Source organism: Nicotiana tabacum, chromosome 22 (genome assembly GCF_000715075.1).
Source record: "Nicotiana tabacum cultivar K326 chromosome 22, ASM71507v2, whole genome shotgun sequence".
Classification (NCBI taxonomy): domain Eukaryota; kingdom Viridiplantae; phylum Streptophyta; class Magnoliopsida; order Solanales; family Solanaceae; genus Nicotiana; species Nicotiana tabacum.
In genome coordinates this window covers 191,586,185-191,593,892 of record NC_134101.1, presented here as the reverse complement: position 1 = coordinate 191,593,892, position 7,708 = coordinate 191,586,185, and the positions used below count along the sequence as shown (strand labels likewise).

General features: G+C 34.5%; 1 long non-coding RNA gene across 1 annotated transcript; it reads right to left on the bottom strand.

Moving 5' to 3' along the window:
• Nucleotides 1-5,254: 5,254 nt before the first annotated feature.
• Nucleotides 5,255-7,008, bottom strand: LOC142176542 (uncharacterized). The gene is made up of 2 exons (XR_012705209.1): nt 6,580-7,008; nt 5,255-5,594 (listed from the first exon to the last, which is right to left on the bottom strand). It is a non-coding gene; the product is annotated as an uncharacterized LOC142176542 (long non-coding RNA).
• Nucleotides 7,009-7,708: the final 700 nt, after the last annotated feature.

The following is a 7,708-nucleotide window of genomic DNA, read 5'->3' as shown; positions in this document are numbered from 1 at the left end:
AACATGACATTCCTTTTGGACTGGATGCCTGATCTGTGTAAACCGTCCGACTCTCAGAAATTCATCACAATTTTTTCCTCAAAATCGAGAAACCTTGCCAGGACTCTGTCGATGCCGATGGCTGTTAGGATCTTCTTTTCGATCAGGGTCGCCCTTTGCGGGTTTTCACGAGCTGACCTCTCTCATTTTTCTTCTCGCCTTATAGTACTCTTTACGAGTCTTCACTAACAAAACTCTCTTATTTTTCATTTCTCTTCTTACCATCGCCTCATGGTGCCCGTGTGGGTTTTTGCCAATAAAACTCTCTCATTTTATTTCTCTCATTTTTATTGCATCGGATCCAAGTAGTCGTATTCTCTGATCCTTGAACATTCTCATCGATTGATCGGAAGGACTTGAAAGGATTTGGGTAAAAATAATTTGGATCAAATTACAACTTTGGAACCATTCAGGCGGGATCATCGCCGGACCATTACAACATCTCCCCCAGTTTCACTTTTGGGGGAATTTGGATTTTTATTTTGGTGTGACTGAACCCCAGAGAGAGGTTGCCTACGTATCCTTTCGGAATCAAGTCAAACGTAGTTCAGGGAACTTTTTTTTTCTTTTGTTTTTCTGTTTGTTTTGTTTGCTCTTTCTTTTTCATCTTTTATTTTTCTTTTTCTTTGTCTTTTCTTCCTCTTTTTTTGTACACTTTTTTTTTCATTTCATTTTTCAATAACACTTTCAGGTTCCAAAGAGGGTGATGAAAGAATAGGAGCCGGCTCAAAGGGTTTGCAAAGGGTTGATAGTGTTTGGTTAGCGATAATGAAACCATTCGTCGTCCCAATTGGAGAATATTAGTATTATATGGAGGATCCAACATAGTACCTTTTGACTGCATTTGCATTGATAGTTATTTCAGGGACATTTCCTTCAATGTATCCCAAGTGCAACGCACTCTTTTGGTAGTACTCTTGTTGCAATGTACGGACCTTTCCAATCCGGGAACCAATTTTCCTTCAGTTATTCCAACTCTTTGTTTTATTTCCTTAAACTTTATCTTCATTGCGATCTAATCCTTGATTCATTATTTCGAGGCCTGACAGCTTTCAGGATCTGGGCATGAAGTTCGCAAGCATGTCATATTATTGAAATCTGTATTTAATAGAACTAAAAAGAGAATAAGAAAGAAAAATGACAAGATTAAGAAAAGAGACATTCCTGGAAAATGAAATATTAATTTCATTTGATTTTTTTATTTTTGATTTTTTTTTTCAATTTTATTGAAGATAGAAGGGTTTGCATCAGAAAGTAAGACAATAAGGTAAAACATCTGGATCACACCCTGAGATAATGCAGAAAGGATAGCAAGACTGGCCACTAAGATTCCCGTTTGATGGGGAACTTTCATGCTTGGCGACCATTTTTGGCTTTTCTTCTATCTCGGCAAAGGCTGCAACGGCCTTCGGTGCCGGATCAAATTCCTCAGCTTCACAAATCATTCTGACCATTGGCCCAATGTTGTGGGCAGGCAACAGATTGTTCATCACATCAGAAACTTTTTCATCCCGAAAAACGATTCTTTCAATTTCAATCAAATCTTCAACTACCCTTTTGAGGGTCCAACGGTCCTCTGTACTGTGTCTCACTGCTCTAGAGTGGTATTCACATCTAGCATCATCTCGGTGCGAGGGGGACTCGGGGTTCGGCCATTTCGGGGCCACTTGCAGCAATAGATCTAGCCTGATTAGCTTTTGGAGCAAGCTTGAATACGATTCACCAATAGGGATGAACTGATTCTTTCTGAAAGGCTCTCTTGGGCGAGAATTGGAGATCATTTGGTTGGGGATTATATGGAGCTGGGTAAGGATGTGCATTTCTGGGAGGTGGAGCTCGGTTTTGTGTATAATGTTGTGGCCGCGTGCAAGGTTGCGCGTTTCATCACTGCATACCAACAAAACCAACCACTTGAACAGAACCTGACTAATTTGCTCACACCACAACCTCGTTAGTTTTGAGACATTTAACACATAGGAAATCGCACGTTGGGGATGCAATGCACCTAATAGTTAAACATTTCTACCATGTGTTTGAATGGTTGCATGTTTCATCCAGGCCTTAACTAACCCTTTAAGTATGTACCTCTTTTCTTTTATTTCTACCTCTATTTAATCACTCTTGATGTTTTTCGTCTCTGTCGCTTTTTATTTTTTTGGCATTCTCCTTTCTTTTTTTTTGTCACTCTTTTATTTTTTGTCACTCTCTTTTTTTCTCTCTCTCTTTTTTTTCTTTTCTTTCTTTTTTTTTTTAGTTTAATTTTTCCTCAGTTAATTCTATAGTTATGATCGAATCCGATGGGGATTGTCTATGTATCATGACGCCGCATGAATCAGATCATTACGTAGTTCAGAAGAAATCAGGAATAAAGTACACAAATTAACTCTCGTTTTTTACTAATATACAAACAACTCCACGAAAGCTCCTAACAAGGAAAGTATTTTTGGATTTTTTCTTTAGTAGAAAGAAAGAATTTTTTTTTTATTTCAATTTTTTTTATTGAATTGTTGAAAGTGAGACTTCTAAAGAAAAGCAATTTTTTTTTTTGAAATTCGATTATTTTTTTCAATTTGTTTTTGGAATTGTTGAAAGAAAGAATAAAAAAAAAGATTTTTTTTTTCGTTTTTAAAGTTTCTTTTTTTCTTAATTTTTTTTTGAAATTTTTGAAATAAACACTTCTAAAGAAGAAATAAAATATTTTTGAATTTTGCAACTTTTTCTTTCCATTTTCGAAAGAAAAACTTCTGAAGCAGAAAAAAATATATATTTTGGAATTCAACAATTTTTTTTTGTAATTTTCGATTTTTTTTCTTTTTCATTTATTTATTTTTTTGTGATTTTTGAAGAAAAAAATCTGATTTTTATTTTTATTTTTTTGAGGAAGAAAGATTTATAAAAGAAAAAAGAAGAAAATTAATTTTTATTTTTTTGAGGAAGAAAGATTTATAAAAGAAAAAAGAAGAAAATATTTTTGAATTTTTTTTTGATGATTTATTTTTATTTTTTAAAAATTAGGGTCTCTAAGAAATTATTTTCTAAAGAAGGAAGTAAAGGGAAATATATTTGAATTTTTATTTTTTTGAAAATTGGGGGCCGGAACCGATGAGGTTTGCCTACGTATCTCACATTCGATGAGAATCAGACCCGCGTAGTTCGGTAAAATAGGGTAATCAAACCCGCGTAGTTCAGTAAAATAGGGTACTCTCCCTTTTTGTTTTATTTAATGAAAATTAATCTTTACAACTCACACCAGACTACTACAAAATATATTTTTTTTTAAAAAAAGGTTTATTTGCACTAAACTAGGAGAATTATTCTCTTTTTTTTTCATTTTTAATAATTACACTAATTTTTTTTAAAATCGGTCGACAATGCAAGTAAGCCTTCCGAATGATGTATCAAGTAGCACATACGTGAACATGATGGTCTCAAAGAGGATACCTATCTTATACGGACCCGGCCCTTGTGCTGAGTTTCGCTAAGTCAAATGCACGTGATGCAAATAAAGCGAACCTACTAGGGATATCCGACATGAGGCTTGTTCTTCTAGGTTTAGATCCTATTGGAGAAGGTATCTAGACTGGCTTACTCGAGCGGACAACTCGAGCCGAGGAGGGTCAGTGTACCAGTAGCATTGCTTTCCGGCTTAAACTGGTGGTGCTCCCCGCCTAAAACAGGTGTGACTAAAATCCGTCACCGGGTGACGAACACCTCGACTATCTCAAAGAAAGCGGGCTATATCAAACAAATGCCCAATTTTTAATTTCAAAAAGATTTAGAGGGGGTGCGTGAGAAAATAGTTTATATGTACAGTTCAACAATATCAAAATAATAAAAAGCGAACAGGTAGCACATTAGGCACAAATAAATCATAATATTTACAAAATTAATAAAGCCAAATAAAAAGTCAACATGTACAAGCTCGAATTCTTATGTAATTCCCCAGCAGAGTCGCCAGAGCTGTCACACCCCTTTTCTACCCCTCAAAATAATAATAATATGTGTAAGGGTCAAAGAGTTTTTCCAATTAAAGTGACAAAATTTGAATAGGGATTATTTTATTGTTCAGAGTCGCCACTTAGAATTGATTTTTTCGGTGTTCCAAGTCACCATTTATTTGGATCCCTAGTCAAAGGAAGGTTTGACTCTATTTTAATCGGTCCGTAAAAACAAAGTTCGGGTAAGGAATTCTGTTGACCGGGGAGAAGGTATAAGGCATTCCCCGAGTCCCGTGGTTCTAGCACGGTCGCTTTATTGACTTAAACTTGGCTTGAATTAATTTTGGACAAACTGTGATTTATATTATTTTCATGTTTTACCTATCCTCTTTTATCTCTTGATTATTAGAAAAAATTAAAGAATATTTTTGAATAATAAGATGTCATAACCACACTACGCAAGCGAATGCGTGATCGTCGAAATTTATTATTTAATCATAACGGCGCTACGCAAGCGAATCCGCGGTCATGACAGACGATTGTTAGCACGTTATTTACTTTTGAAAAATTGCTGCAATTGTGTTGGAGGAAACATTAACCCTCTTTTTTCAGAAAATTTATTAAATGTCACTACCACGCTACGTAAGCGAATCCGTGATTATGACAAAAGATTTATTAATTAATTAAAACTATTGAATATGACATGAAATTGATGAATAAACTTATTAAAAGTTAAGCGTCACGCTACACAAGTGAGTCCGTGAAACTAAAGCGCACCTACTATTTGCCTAACGTTTGAATTAATTAAAGGAAAACTAGTCAATTAAAATAGTAGAAAATTCTGATATTATTATTATTTTTTCGAGTTTTATAGTTGGGAAAAATTATGCAAATAAATGTTGAACCAACTTTATCTATTTTAAAAGAAATGAGCCAACTTCTTGTTAAAAAAAAATGGGCCAGCTTGTATGGAGCTTTTGGGCTGCTGGAATTTATTATTAAAATGGCCTAAGAAATGAATTTCAATTGGCCCAAAGCAATATAGAAGAAAAGGGGTAATTTTGTTGTTTAAAGGTAAATGGGCCAACTTTTATCTTTGATTCAATAAGGCCCAAAGTTGATACAATCTTAGCTCTTTACTTAGTTTGAGTTCATGACCATTAACTACATAGTCACAATTGTATAAACGCCCACTTTACAAAAATAGCCATTTTTGCAAATCCGGCAAAATGGCCAGATTCACAAAGATATTATCACAGCATTCCTAGAAGCATATGTTGGCAGTGAAATTTCAGCAACTAAAACGAACTCATGCTATGTGTTATACACCTAAAGTCATTCATGACATACTTAGCATTGTTACTCGGATATAATAGCTTGAAAACATGCTTAAAAAATCCATAAACGACTTACATATCACATTCAAAAACTTACAACTCAATATTCAAGTATTATGAAGGACTATATTCACATTATCACATGCTTGATACATAACAATAACATACAAGCTCTTTTGTTGTCAAACTATTCATCACATCAAACACATTTAAATGGTGCAACATGTTCAAGTTGTTCCCATTGCTGAAAATACGTACATTACGAGTCTTAAAGGATTACCTGGTAGCAAAAGAATAAACAGTAGTTCCGCAACTAAAGCAGCATAAAAACAGCAGCAAAACAGCAGCAAAACCAACAGCAAATCCATGTTAAAACAACCCGAAAACTTAGAGAGGGAACCCAGAAACGAACTCTAAAGAGGACTTATACTTTTTTAAAAGTTTGCACTCTAAGATTCACTCCCAAAGCTCACCATTTCAGCTTACTTTTCATGTGTTCAACTGCTGAATTTTTTTTGTTTTTGTGACAAAGCAATTATAAAAAATGCCCCCTGGAAGTGTGATGGAGTCCCCCCCACCCCCAAAGTGAGGAAAGGGCAGCCCTTAAATAGGCAAAATTTGGACAGATTTTGGTTCACCAAATGTCTGTCCGACAAAAACTGACATTATGTGCTAAACACTGTTCAAAATCTGTCAAAAGGTCAAAGGAAATCTACTATGTCAGAAATAAAGAGAAAAAATATCATTTCAGCCACTCTAACTAGTAAAAGTAGGCTACTAGCACCCTAATTTGAGATAAAATTACATAAACTTCAGATTTAACAACATCAATATCACCCTGTTGATTCAAACTAAACCAAATATTAAAACATGTAATTAAACTTCACACATGTGTTATTAACCAATCGTAAGCAAACAAAAATTAACTATTAAAGCCAAACGAAACGCACGATATCGCTGGAGCGATTTAATAAAACCAACTAGACAAACATAATCAAAAATGGATTAAATGAAGAAACAAGATAGAAACTAACTTTAACTAAAAAAAATCAAAAAATTAATAACGGGGCAGGATTACGATTTTACCATATACTCTCAAACATTTCCTCACTACCTCACTTTAATCAACACAAAGCTATTTTATTACTTCAACAAGTGCAAAAACAGAAAATTTAGCATTCCAAAACTTCAAAAACTAATGCTAAAATAATTAATAATTAAAAATAAAAATAAAAAATCAGCCATGAAAAAGAATAAGATTTTACCATTTTACAATTCAAGTGGCCGAAAAAATGGTGGTACGCCAAAAGAGGGTGTTCGGGGAGGTCACCAGAATTTGGCCGGATTTTGGTCGCCGGATTTTCAGGGTGAAATTGGCATCAATAGCTAGGTCTTAAGGAGCTCTATCCATTGATGTAGGTATTGTGGGGTGGTAGTGGTTGGAGCTTCAATAATTTGGGCAAAAATGTGACGGGAAAGTTTCCTAGATCTAAGATTCAAGGAGTTTGAGGGATTTTTGAAGGATTTGGTTTGGAGATATGGAAAGAGAAAGTTGTGGAGATTACATGGTGTGAATTTGGAGGTGTTTGGAGGTGGTCCGCCGGCGGCGGCGATTTCCGGCCGGCGGCGGTGGGGCGGCGGCAGCGACTTAGGGGGAGAGAGAAGAGAGAGTGATGAGAGGGAAAGAAGATAGAGGAAATAATGGGGAAATGGAGCAAATTTTTGGGGATTTTAGGCTTTAAATACCTAGGATGAAGATAAAACTAGGACCGTTGGATTAAATCAAGATGGGTGGATGAGATTGAATCTTGTCACTTAACCAAAACGACGTAGTTTCAAGACAAAACTACGTCGCTTTAAGCTCTTCTTGGCAGCCCCCTTTTGGACCGGGTTTGGGCTCTTTGGGCTCAAATTTTGGGCCAATTTTGGCACAATTTTAATTAAATTACACTAGCCCAAATCCTACCCTATTTATTAAACCATTACTCAACTCTTAAAACCTATACATACACAAATAAGAACACACACACACACATATTATATATATATATATATATATATATATATATATATATATATATATATAAGGCGAAAATTAGGCATTTACAGCTGCCCCTCTTTGCTAGTTCTTTGGTTCAAAAGTGTTTTTCGAAAAGTACTTTTGGAGATTAACATTTTGTATTTGACTAATTCATTTGAGAATTATTTTTTGCGATATTTGAGACGCAAATTGTGTTTGGCCAATCTTTTCAAAAAATATTTTTGAGTATTAAATTACGATAAAGGACAATAAAGTTTAGTTTAGATTAGCACTATTTAAATTTTTTATTTTTTATACTTAAAATATAATATGTAAAGTAATATATATTAAAGATTTTAATAAATATAAAATAT